At 49.8% G+C, this 10,453-nt stretch overlaps 1 long non-coding RNA gene across 1 annotated transcript; it reads right to left on the bottom strand.

Moving 5' to 3' along the window:
• Positions 1–3,719: 3,719 nt before the first annotated feature.
• LOC113483121 lies at positions 3,720–10,009 on the bottom strand. Its single transcript, XR_003398956.1, has 3 exons — positions 9,092–10,009; positions 8,566–8,709; positions 3,720–7,923 (listed from the first exon to the last, which is right to left on the bottom strand). It is a non-coding gene; the product is annotated as an uncharacterized LOC113483121 (long non-coding RNA).
• Positions 10,010–10,453: the final 444 nt, after the last annotated feature.

Below are 10,453 nucleotides of genomic sequence, written 5' to 3'. Positions count from 1 at the left end.
CTACTCCCCACCACCTCAGAGAGAGACAGGATCACCACCAGACCCAGGAGCCAAATTGGGCATCAATGGAGATTAGGATTCCTCCCTGGACCCTGCAGAAAACAGCAGACACCCTGAGGCATGGGATTAATATAAACTAAAGACAGCATGAACAAAGATCAATCCAGTCTCACTTCAACACATCAGATACCCAAGGACTCTCCCCTCTGGAAAGGCTCCGAATGAAATGAATAATCCTTCCCATGAATACTGAGAGCTATCCTGAAGCAGCGGCTGTCCCTTCCCACCCACCATCCCTTTTGAAGGCCACTCCAGAATGATCTCTTTCAAGCCTCAGAAATTGCTTCTAAATTCCCATCTAAATTTATTTATCACCAGCTTACCACACAGGGATTCATCTTTCTTGACCAGAGTCCTTACAAAAGCCACCGCATTAACAACTGGATGTCTTTTAAACCCTACCAGGAGTTAAATCTAATCCCATTTACTATAGAAAGTCTGGGATGCAACCAAAGTATTTGCCCTGTCCTGAAGCAGGGACCATTGGTAGGACCCCTAGCCCTCTTCTTCCTCCGTTCCCTTGGGAGAAGCAGGGAGGGAGAGTGACTGCACTTCTTAAAGCCTGGTCCAGTGCCCCAAAAGATGTATTTATAGACTCCATGGCTGGAAAGCCATAAATTTTTATTTCACCTCCGCAAAGGCTATTTTGGGCTTGTCTGCCATGGAGACCAGGCCAGCAGTGAGCAGAACCTGGCCCTTCCCTTGCATGGCGGTTGATACCAAGTAAGGAAAAACATAATCATCCAGATATCTGGGGTGGAAGGAGGTCCCCACTATCTGTAGGATGACGTGGCAGCCCTTTCAGCCTCTACTTCAGGGGCTAAGGCTGTTCTTCAAACTCCCTGCTGCTTTTCAAGTGATTTCTACTTCACATTTCACACCAGAAAGAACCATTATGCTTCTGAGACCTTTTGGAAACTTAAATAAAGAGTCAGAGACTATCAAGAAATTTGCAGCCATGAGAGCCAGTGGTGGAGGGAAATGCTATCCATCTCCAGGAGTAGATGTTGAGGGGCTGAAAACTAGTGTCAAGCCTCTGGGACCTCCTGGAGATATGTCGAGTGCCAGGGCTGGCTGGGGACCTGGCGTCCAGAAGAACGCCATAGACAAACAGCACACCTGGACCATCTTTTATAAGGCCGCAGGAATTCAGAGGGTCCTTCCACCCCAGTAAAAGTTTGGGATTTAGATGCTCAGTGATACGGCTGGAACAATTTCCTTGATCTTTTATTACCCTGGTAAATAATTTATTGGGACAGCCATTTTAAAAAATCCCATAAAAGACCTATAAAACATATTTATCACACAAAAAATCCCCGCTCCTTGGCTCCAACCAACAAGCTGAAAACTTGTTTGTATACTTCACTGAACATAAACTAACCAATGCCTTGTGACAGCTTTAAGCTTTTTAACAGCTCTCTCCCTGCTGCTTTTTATTTCCATTTTTCTCTTCTGTGACTTCAGAAGGAAAAAAAAAAACAAAAACAACACAACACAACAGGAGAGGTTTCTGCTTTTGGTCAGATACTGACAATTGGGAACTGCCCCCCAGTTTTCCCAACACCTGGTATCTTTAGCAAATGATGCTTCTTTTGGCTGAAAAACACAACCGAAAGCTGTGGTTATTCATTGCATGTCAGGACACTGGGGTTGGCAGCTGTACACAAAGGGATGGATGGTGTGTCTGAACAAGGTGCTTGTGGTACAAGCATCAAGTCATCCCTTTGTGCCTCAGTTTCCCTCCTGAGATTCCATAAGGCACTTCTGTTTTCTTCTGCTGGCAGAGGGCAGGGTCCTTTTTCTGTCCAAAACTTGAATAAATGAAGAATCCAAAGAGAGGGCTGAGGAATGCATTTTCCCACCCAAAACATGCATGAGCCACATGCAGCAAAGCTTTTTGTCACTGCCTTGGACACTAGAGGATCCAGTCAAATGAAGCCTGGCCAGCAGGACAAGACCTCAGCCTGCTGCCAAAGTACAAAACAGGAACCCAAACCACATTTATTGCTGCGAGCAGGCTGTCTGGTGCCAGGCAGTCGCACATCCTCCAAAAGCAGAGCAACCCACATCCCCCTGCACTGTGCCTGCAAACGCAGATCTCATCAGGGACAGCTTTGCCCAGGAAAATGCCTACAAACACAGATGACCTGGCATGGATCAACCAACCTTTACACCTGGGGATGGGCTGTGGTGTGCTCCTCCTCTTCCCAGGAGCACGGGGAGATGTGGGAGCAGCAGTGAGGCCAGATCGAGCCTGGAGTGCCTCTGCCGTGCTGCAGGGCTGATCTTCCAGCCATGCAGAGAAGCACTCTGAGAGAGAGCCAGTCCTCCCACACTGGGCCAGTGGACCTGGCCATCAGAGGGCTGCCAAAGCAGGCAAGCACAAAGCCTGATCCAGATGGCATCTATCAGAGGCAGCCAGGAGCTGTTTGGGTCAGAGTACTCCCCGTGCATGATTTGGCTCTTCCTCATCCCCAGACATCTCCAAAAACCTTCATCTCGGTCCTGGTTCCAACACAGGAACAATGTAATCCAGTAAAATGCCTTTTCAGGACACGGTCAACACTCCCACTGTGCTCCCCGCATCACTCAGCTTCCCCTCTGCCTTCCCAAAGCCCACACCAGGCACTTGAGCTACAGCTGCTTTCACACCCATGTGAGCCAAAAGGCTTCTGTCCACACTGGCTGGTTCTCCATAATAGCTACTCTCTGCTTCCACCACTTTCTCTACAGAGATCAGAAGTTCAGAGCAAACTCAAGCAGTCAGCACATGATGAAGAACAAGCTATGAAAAGAAGGTCAGTGGTCAAAGTAAGCTGGGGCTGGGGTCTCTGCACACTGGGCATCTCTTCCGCCCAGCTTCAGTGCCACCCTGGCTATGGATATACTTACAGGGCATGTGAGAGCCCACCTGAAGTAGTCCAGCTCCATTGTAAGCCAGTTTCCCAAGCAGGTTAAAGCCCAGCAGACCATCAGGTCTTCTGTGCTTCTGGAGGCTGGGAGATGGTGGATGCAGGGGAAAGGGAGAGCCTTTTTCTACCAGATCCCCAGTGCTGTCACTTTTCTCTCCCACCTCACACCCTTCCCTTGCAGCTGCTCCTTTGTTATGTTTTCCTACTGTCTCCCCCCCAAGTCCTGTGACCACTTCCCCCTGATACCAGCAAGACCACGTAGGGACCCAGCTGGACTGGAAAGCCCCCACTGCCCACCACCCTGCGCAGCTCAGCACAGGTCCCAGCAGGGATGCATGGATGGCCCACAGCAGGGCCATCAGGCTTCCTTCCTTCCTTCCTCCTCAGGGAAGCTTCACCATTACCCTCAACAGAAAGAAGCAAAACGGGCAACTTGACCTGCAGTATGGATTAGATCTCTCTGAGTTTTCCTGGGACAAAGATAGAGCCCAGTGCTGCAGACCTGAACAGATCCTTTTGGCCAGGGAACAGACTGCGGCCAGCCCAGGAGAGGCTGGGACTCCAGGCTCAACTTTGGGGCCTCTCCCACCTCCACCGAGTCCCTCAGCTCCTTTGGCTGCCACTTCCAAACTGAGGAGCACTTCAGCAGTTAACTCCGTTTGCAGATTTAAAAGTCAAACCCTGCCACAGGAAATTAAAAGATAATGCAAGGAATTATTTAAAAAATTAATCTTTATTACTCTCCACTCCCAAGCTGCTAATAAAAAAATGTGTTCCTCATGCAGTCTCTATAAAAACAGGTTATAAAGCAGAGGAAGCGAGGAAAGCAGAGACTTTAAAAAAACATCTTTCCTACCTCCACCCTGCCTGCCTGCCATAGCCATTCATCTGCACCTATGTGTCAGCTCCCAGCAGTTTCCAACCTAGTCAGCCCCTTTTACCCTGCTAGGTAATTATTCCCCTCTTCAATCTAGTCCCCCTTGTCTTCCCTGTTTTACATCTCCAGGAGATCAGAAACCTCAGTCCAGAGAGAAGCCTAGAAGCTGGTTTAATTGCATATCTTCCTTGCTCCAGGTATCTCTGAGCACTGTATAAACCATGATGAGTTATAGCTCATTACAGAAAGGGCAGGCATCTGGGAAGTAAACAAAGCCGCTATTACAGAAGCCAGCAACAGCTCCACAACACTGGGGCAGGGTTGATACATGCAGGAAATCATGCCTGAAAGAGAGGTCAAGGATCCTTGGCAGCTCTCAGAAGTCAGCATAAGAGGCTGAGAGGCAGGTGGCAATTACATGGGTTTATTCAGAAGATGCCATTGTCTAGGGTTGTGCTCAAGAAAGCACAGTCCTTGGTTCTAGCTGGTGCTTCAGCCAATGGAGCCAGAAGTGGGACTGTGAACCACTTTTGTGTCAAAACAGCTGCCATCAGTTAGCCAAGTTTTGGTAGGTCCAAGAGCCACCACAACTAAGCAATGCCCAGTCTAGTTCATGACAGAGGAAGAAGCAAGAACCAGAAAACCCATCAGCTGTGTCCATGCTTCAGTAGACGAAACAGCCATAAGCATAGATCCATGTCCTACCAGCCCTCTGGCCAGCTTAGGAGTGTGTCTGGCCCGGGCCTGCTCAGAAGGACAGCCACCACCAGTGCTCCTGCCAAAGAGGTGTCCCTGGGTCTGGTGGAAACACGGCCAGGCCTGGAAGGAGCAGGGGACTTCACAAAAGGAGAAACCAAGAAACCAAGAGCTGCTGCATTGCACTACCAGTCCAGCATGAAAGATGCGTCCCTTAGCTGCTTCACGCCCAGAGCTGGGGCTGGGGCAAAGGCGCCAGCCCAGGCATCAGCCATCCCCAGGACATGCCCCGATGGCTGCTACTGCAGGAGCAACCATAGGGTTGCTGTAAATTTCAACTTCTCCATCCCCAGATGAGCACTAGAGGCACTGAAACTAGACCCATCCCTCCTCCAGGCAGCATGCAGGGGTTTTATCCCAGCACAGGCAGCCCTCACTTTCTCCTCACTGGGGACAAAAAGATTATTTGGACTTTGCTGACTCCAGAAAGGGGAAATGCAGTCTGGAAATTAAGCACTAGCGAGGAACAGGTGCTGGGGGTGGAGGAGGGAGAAAAGCAGAAATGAAAGCAGGCTCAAACGCAATGAAGAAGAAACCCCCTGGGAGAAAATGTGCCTGCGGGCGCTGCTGCTTGGGCCACCTGTGGTCCCCAGTTGGGGGCAGAAGCGGAGGGGGGATGCCACAGCACAGCAAGGCAGGAGGTGGCTTTCTGCAGAGAGGTTGACTATGACTGATGGCACCGCACTGTGTTCTTACTGATGTAGAAAATTAGAGAGAGATCGCTTCAGATATCGGCCCATCCGAGACACTTGTTGTGTCCATCTCCTGTACATAGGCACCTCTCCTAGGAGCTGTCCCTCCGGCTTGCAGGCTCATTATTCAGAGTGTTGAACTGGGAAAAGCAACACTATTTTATTTTATGGGTTTTTTCCCCCCAACTACTTGATTGTATTATTCTTGGGAATATACAAAGTGCTGATTTCCTCACTCAGCTACGTCAGAGAAAGTTTGTTTGATTCTCTTCAGCTAGGAAAAAATTAGCCCTTCACTTTTTTCTTTCTATTCTCACCCAAGGCAGGGAAGAAGCTCTTAGAAAATATAGGAGATATTTTTTCAGATGGAAATAGCTCCCTAAAAAATAGTGAGTCATGCTCCATGCCAGGGTGGATCCTACAGTTGATAACCACAGTGAGCAATGCTGCTTATCTAACGTTGTCTTGTGCTAGTGTCTTCCTGACAGGATCATCCCCTTCCAGCTTCCCATCCCTTTGCTATTTAACCAGTTGCTGGTTTTCCTTCCCTTTATCATGGCTGCCCTTGTCCCTCCATTGCCTCTCTGCTAGATGCCAAAACAGTTTAAAAATGGTCTTTAGATGGTTTTAAGAGAATCTATATGAAATAAGGAAGCCAATAGTCTAGATTAGCACAGGCTGCTGAGTCTTCAGGAGATGTGTAACACCACAGACCAAGAGAATACTGAGCCCTTGCCTTAAACCAATGCTGTCCCTCAGTGGTAGGCAACCAGTTTCTTCCCAGTCAGTCATGTCCCTTTGGTCCCAAGGTTTCCATGCAGGTCTAGAAGTTGTAGAAGAACCTCTCTGAGTACAGCCAACATAATCCCAAACAGGGCCTACACTCCTACTACAACCAGTCATCACTCTTTAAACTCCCCAGTAGCTCCCAGGCAACTACACCACACTGGGGAGCAGCACAGGCTCTTCCATGTGGTAAGCATGGCTAGAGGAGAATGATCAAGAGGCTGGATGTGGGAACTCCCACCTCTGGAAAAGGCAGGGAAATGGTTCCGTTTCCTTCAAGACTCCAAACTCAGCCACTGGTTTCTCCTGTCAGCTCTCCAGCTTGGGGAACTAAGCTTGTTCCCACGGCAAAAGGGCAAGTTTCTTTTCTTTGCTTTTGGGTATCACAAGAAGAGCTTCAAAATTTCCCTGCTTTGAAGCTCACCACCAAACATGGATGTCCAGGCTCCTGAACTGGGGAGCTCCTCACAAAAAGACAGTAGCTAAACTCAACACTGCTCGGCTCCTTTGTTAAAAGGACAACCATGTCACCAGCCTCTGCCCTGCCAGTGCTCTGAGCAACCTGTGTCACAACGCACTGAGGGCTGGCAACAAGCAGGAAACATGAAATTCAAGCCAAAGTCTGAAGGACTTGAGAAATCCCTACAGGAAGATGACTTGGAACAAAGTATCCCTCTCCTTCCCTCCCACATCCACCAGAGACTGACCCCAGTGCCTGCTACCAGTTTTCCCAGTAGTGGTTAATCATCTGCTCTCTGGAATTTCCTTCTCGGGGTGCAGAACAGTCCTCACACATCCCCCCCTTCTCCATCTGCTAATGGCTTTCCTCCACCCAGGCTGAGCCTCCTCCAGCCTGAGTTAACGCTAGGAAATTAGCATTAAAATGATAGCTTGCTATTAGTGGTGCCTCCGCTCCCTATCACGCTCCAGGAACAGCAAATGACAGGCTGTGACTTCCCTGCCGTGATGCAGGGGAGAGAGAGCAACGGCAGCCAGAAGCACCAAAGTCACCCAAGGAAAGCTTTCCACTCGTCTCTCACACCCCAGCAGCCCTTCCCTTTGCCATCCCCGTGCTCATCCACCACAGAGGCAATCCTACAAACAGATGGCACCTGGGCAGGAAAGCAGACAAATTGGCTCCCACCTGCAGGAGCACTAAGAGCTTTCAAAGTAGACGAGTGCTCACTCGCCAAGAGCCCTGTGGTGTGGAGATGCCAGAGGAATCTGCCATCACTCACCCTCCTCACTGTTCAACAGCTCCTGGTGCATCCTTGCCTGGTTGCAAGCACACAGCTGACTCCTCTCGGGAGCTAGTGGCTCGTCCTGAATCAGGCACCTGGAAGAGGTAATTCAGGCTCAGCATCAATGGAGCAATGCTTTTTTTTTGCACCAGCACAACATTTTAGTTTGGAGGGCTCGCAGCTAGCCTGAGCGATAGGGTTTTCTTGGGCCCCCGCTGAACATCCATCTGCTTCTCAAAAACCCAGCTTAGCTCAAGCTACCTGCTCTCTCCTCCTGCCAAAGTGGGGGTCTGCCCTCCCAGAAACTTCTCTTCCTTTTGACCAGATAGGTGGGGCAAGACCATGGAGAGACTAATTTCTTTTTCTGCCTGCATCTTTGAGCCCACCTGCCTGAAAGCTTCTCAGTACACCAAGGCCAGGGGCACAGCTCGTGTGCCAGACTGCAGGAAACTGAGAGGCAAGAGGAGGTGAGCAGGTCTGTGGGTGTCAAGGCAGGCTGTCATCTCCCTTTGGGTACCTGCATGACCCTGAAGAGTTATGGCATCTGAGAGTCTCCTAGCTGGTGCGTTCCTTCTTGCAGAACCCGTAGCTCTGGTCACCTACAGCAGGGAAAGGGGATGCAGCGAGGCTGAGATGTGTAGGAGGGCTCAGGTGCTTTCAGCACTTTGTACATGGAGTCCCGCATAACACTGCTGAAAACTTCCATTCAAAATTACATTTTTATGCCACTCAGGTAAGGGCAGACGATCCCCTCCCCTCTATCTCATCCTTACCTCTCTCAACAAGTACCTTGACCAGCAAGCAAAGGCACGTGTCCTCAAGCCCCAGCCTGGCCCTCTACAACTACCTGAAAGGAGGTTGCAGAGAGATGGAGATGAGGTTCTTGAACGAAGTAACAAGTGATAGGACAAGACGGAATGGCCTCATGTTGCACCAGGGAAGGTTTAAACTGTATATTAGGAAGTATTTATTTCCAGAAGGGGTTGTTGTGTGTTGGAATGGGCTGCCCAGGGCAGTGGGGGAGTCCCCATCCCTGGAGGGGTTTAAGAGTTGGGTTGACCCAGCGTTGAGGGATCTGGTGGAGTTGGGAACTGTCAGTGTGAGGTTAAGGGTTGGACTGGATGATCTTCAAGGTCTTTTCCAACCAAGATGATTTTGTGTGATTCTGGCAATTGGCTTGTAATGAGGTACAAAAGGGAGAAGGAGAAGGATTTTAAGAAAAAGCAGCGTATAACTGTTACCTCTTCTCCAGCATTCCCATCAGCAGCTGAGGCGTGAGAGTGGGGAGAGGACTTGTCTGATGATGGATGCCAGAGAACTGATCCTTGGCAAGGCAGAACAGGAGCAGAAGGAAGCACTGCTCCCAAAGGCGATTCTCACACCTCCTTGGGATAAGAAAAACAACCATCAGAGGCAGCAGCAGCAGAGGAAGGGAATGTACTCTTCTCCCTGTACATTTGGTATTCATCTCTGGCCTGTCAGAGGGGGCCACAATCCAACCGCACATTTGTATATTCACTGAGCCGTACACCCGACTCGGTGGACTCCTGACAGACACAGATGGCAAAGCCATTTTTCATAAGGTGAGGGAAAAAGGGAAAAAAATCCAAAAAACAAAGACAGGCTCAGGCATCAGCTGGAAAAGATACCAGACAGGATCAGGGCTAACAGAGAACCAGAATCAGATTAAACACTTGGATCTTTAAGTGCACAAAGAGGCCTGTCCCCTGCCTCTGTTTTCTAGCATGGCCTGGCAGCAGCAGTTACCTTCATTCTCTCTTCTGTAAGCAGCTAGAAAGCGAAAGCTGGACCCAGAACAGCACTAAGGCTTTGCTGAACTGGCCCTGGAGGACAGAAGGCTGGCAGAGGGGCTGCTGGAGCAGTGTGGGCACAGGCACTCTTCTAAGAGATTAGCTCCCATTCAGAGGAGGTGAAAGACAGCCGGCAGAGAACATTAACCATTAACATGTTTGTCTGCTCCTCAGACCCTGACTTAGTTCAGGCTTGTCCCCTAAAGAACACAGATGGGCCTTGGGGCTCTGAAGGGACACCTTCGGGGTGCCCGCATGGCAAAGGACCGCTTCGCGCAACGCTCCCTGTGAAAGCAAACATGGCAGCTCCCAATGGCCCTGATTTGTCTCAGACAGTGACAAGGATTCACCCTCTGTCCCAGGTCACCATGCAGCAAAGAGGCATCAGGAGGCATCAGTGACACTGGGCTGCTTACCAAAAAGCAATGAAAAGAGATGCTCAGCACAGCAAACATCGTCCCTTGGGCAGCAGGTATGCATGCCCTGCTTGGCACTGGGAGCCAGCAGTTCCTGAGGTAAGCCAAGGGGAATGGAAAGGAAGGCATACCCTCATGGAGGGAAAGATTTCACCTCTGCCAGTGGCATTCTGTTTTTGTCACCAGCAGCCATAACATCACCCTCTAGAAGTGAAATCTAAGTTGACAGTGATACAGAAAAGGAACAGAGAGGGCAGCAAACTCTGCCCAGCCCTCTTTGTAACCTGAAATCTCCCCTGGCTTCCAGCCTCTGCACGAAGCAGAGCCAGTACCTCATAACCAGGTTACTAAGCAAGTAGAACTTCCTTTTACAGAGCCATGGAGTAATCTTTCCTTGCAGTTATCCATCCTGGGCAACTCCAAGGAGAATTTCATTTTGATCTCCCTTGTATCCTCTTCATTTCTGAAATGAAAAACACATGCAGAAGCCAGCATCTCCCTTTGCAAAACAACACATACATCCGTAAGCTGAAGTTACCAAAGCCTGAAGGGTTTCTGGTGCCTAAGTCCAAGTGTTTTCAAACTCATCAGAGGTGCATCAAGCACCACTGAGCCCTGCTGCCTGTGGCATTTCCAACTGACACTCACTCCCCTTGCCCCAGGAACAGACAAGCACAGGGTTGGGCAGCAAGGCTTGGCAAAGGTTACTGCTGAGACCTGGTAGAAATGTCATCCGGCAACATATGCTTCAAGAAAGATTCATTCCCAAGCAGCCTGGCTCCATAATAAAAGTGTCAGAGGAGCTGACTTGCCTTCCCCCAATATCATTGCCTCTAGATTTATCCTGTCTCAGGTCTCTCTCCCTCTGTAAGCCAGCACGTGCCTTTCCTTTCAATAGGCCG

Source organism: Athene cunicularia, assembly GCF_003259725.1.
Source record: "Athene cunicularia isolate RWA chromosome 8 unlocalized genomic scaffold, athCun1 chr8_part1, whole genome shotgun sequence".
NCBI lineage: Eukaryota > Metazoa > Chordata > Aves > Strigiformes > Strigidae > Athene > Athene cunicularia.
The sequence above is the reverse complement of the archived record's forward strand: the minus strand, read 5'-3'. Positions and strand labels throughout refer to the sequence as shown.